The sequence below is a fragment of the Salvelinus namaycush genome, unplaced genomic scaffold, assembly GCF_016432855.1.
Source record: "Salvelinus namaycush isolate Seneca unplaced genomic scaffold, SaNama_1.0 Scaffold1108, whole genome shotgun sequence".
NCBI classification, from domain to species: domain Eukaryota; kingdom Metazoa; phylum Chordata; class Actinopteri; order Salmoniformes; family Salmonidae; genus Salvelinus; species Salvelinus namaycush.
Genome location: NW_024057796.1, coordinates 65,001 through 67,500, shown reverse-complemented (window position 1 = coordinate 67,500; position 2,500 = coordinate 65,001). Strand labels below are relative to the sequence as shown.

General features: G+C 49.8%; 1 non-coding gene and 1 pseudogene across 1 annotated transcript; both read left to right on the top strand.

Moving 5' to 3' along the window:
• The first annotated feature begins 1,631 nt into the window (after nucleotides 1–1,631).
• Nucleotides 1,632–1,806, top strand: LOC120035815 (annotated as a pseudogene).
• A 345-nt stretch (nucleotides 1,807–2,151) lies between these two features.
• On the top strand, nucleotides 2,152–2,268 carry LOC120035785. Its single transcript, XR_005474310.1, has one exon. It is a non-coding gene; the product is annotated as a U5 spliceosomal RNA (small nuclear RNA).
• Nucleotides 2,269–2,500: the final 232 nt, after the last annotated feature.

Below are 2,500 nucleotides of genomic sequence, written 5' to 3'. Positions count from 1 at the left end.
GGACCCAAAGGGGGTGGGTGGTTACCTCCATCCTCCGGCGATGTTCTCCCTGGGGGCTGACAGGGGGACGTTGCATTACGCACGTCAGCCCCCGTATTGCAGGCGTTGTATGGCCTACGGCCATACTTTAGCATCATGCAGTGAGAAGAAGTGCAGGTACTGTGGGTCGGGCGAGCACGAGGCGAGGGAGTGTGTCAAGCCGAAGGCATGTCACGGGTGTGACTCAGTAGCACACCTGTGGCGTGACTGCCCTGCCAGGCAGAGGTCATACGCGTCTGCAGCTGGGGGGGGAGCGAGAGCGGGGGATGGGGGTAGAAGAGGAGAGGAGCGCGCAGGAGATGGTGGCAGAGGAGGAGGAACGGCATCGAAGGAGCCAGAGAGAGAAGAGGAGAAAGAGAAGAAGAGGGACGGGAAAGAAGGAGAGGAGGATGGGACAGAAGGAGTGGTGGCCGGGACAGAAGGAGAGGTGGCCGGGACAGAGGGAGTGGTGGCCGAGATAGAAGGAGTGGTGGACGGGACAGAAGGAGTGGTGGCTGGGACAGAAGGAGTGGTGGCTGGGACAGAAGGAGAGGTGGCTGGGATGGAAGGAGTGATGGTTGAGAGGGAAGGAGAGGAGGTTGAAACAGAAGGAGAGGTGGTCGAAATGGTAGGAGTGGTGGTCGGGTTAGAGGGAGAGGAAGGGAAGGAGGGAAAAGGAGAGAAAAGGAAGGAGAAAGGGAAAGAGGAGGGGGTTGGGAGGAAGAAAATAGGTAGGATAGAGGAGGAGAAGAGAAGAGCTTTGTATGGGGCTATACGGGAGAGGGAAGAATTGACAGGGCCGAGGGAGACATGGGTGAGGGGGGAATATAAGAATACTTCTTCATCTCTTACAAAGTGGTTGAGGAAGATGAAGGACGAGGATTTTAAGAGGGTGCTTGAAGGGTATGAGAGGGAATTTGGAAAGGAGATGAGGGAGAAGGGGATGTATGAGGAGGAGGATAGGGAGAGGGAGAGAATGGGACCCTTGGGGTCGTTACAGGAAAAGAGGAGGAAGAAGAGGGTGGAGCCTGTGGACAGCGGGAGGAGGAGAGAGGGTGGGGAGAGGGGGGGAGAGGGAGAAGTGGCAGGACCTTCGTGGGCTCCCTCTCCTTCTTCTTCTTTCACTCCGCTGGAGGAGTTGGACCGCCAGGTGATGGCATTGAGCAGGGGGATGGAGGGAGGTACAGGATACCTGTATGGGGGCATAGGGTCCCCGGTCAGTAGTGTGGAGGAGGGTGAAGGGAGGGCTTTGAGGGTGGGACAGAGGGAGGGAGATGGCACTGAATGGTAATTTTGTGTTGGTGGTTAGATGGGAGAGGGGAGCGGGAGGGAGGATGCTCCTCTAGAAGTTATTATTTTTGGCGGTTGTTAATTTATGGAGAGGTTTTTTGTTGGTTAGAGAAATATAGTTTTTGATGGTATGTAAAGATTGAAGAGTTAAGGTTTTGGAGGTAATAAAGGTTTGTTAGGAAGATATTATTTTGAATTTATGGAAAATTGAGGATTGGTTTGGTTATTTAGTAGAATTTTGAGAATGATTTTGTTGGTTTAAAAGAAATGATTTGAAATTATGTAAATGTTGGAAGATTTTTGTTGGTTATGGAAGGTAATAAATATATTTTATAAAAAAAAAAATCTGTTCTTATCAGTTTAATATCTGATACGTCCCCCATCGGGGGACTACATATTAAATGGATTTTTCGAACAGGGAGTCGGAAATGGGGCTTGCTCCGTCCGCTCCACGCATCGACCCGGTATTGCAGTACCTCCGGGAACGGTGCATTCTCCCGTTGTCAAGGATAAAAAAGAAAGAGACAAAGCTAGCAAGGAAAAAGAAGAAAGATCCAAAGTGAAAGTAGGGCGAAGCGCTTTTCATGGGTTCCCCCGTTTCCCGCCATTTTACTTAAAAAAAAAAAAAAAAAAAAAAAAAAAAAAAAAAAAAACGTTGGCCAGGATAGTGAGTGAGTGTCTGTCTGTCTGTCTGTCTGTCTGTCTGTCTGTCTGTCTGTCTGTGACTTTTTACCCACACACAGCCCTCGAAAAGTTGGCAGAGTGGGTTGGGTGACCACCCGCGAGTTACCGGCCTAGAGTGCACAGTGTGTGTGTCTCGGGCCCCGACCTCTGACTTCCATACGACTCTGGTTTCTCTTCATTACGCACAAGCCTTTCGCCTTTTACTAAAGACTTCCGTGGAGAGGAACACTCATGAGTTCAACGTATTTTTGGAAGGGCTTTGCTTCTGGCAGAGCCCGCTATATCTTGTTTCAAGAGAAATTGACAGAGATGATGCAGAGACTTTTTGCTCATGCGTTTGACTTAGAATCGTAGCGGTGGGTGTATTTTTCCACTCACTCCCAAGTAGTCGCTAAGGGCAATTGAGTTCAAGCCCGACGACTGGCGTATTTGCCGGGCTTTGAACAAATAGTCGTCGCACTAGGCGTAAAGAGCTAGTGACTTAAAGACGAATTAGCGACTTTAAAAA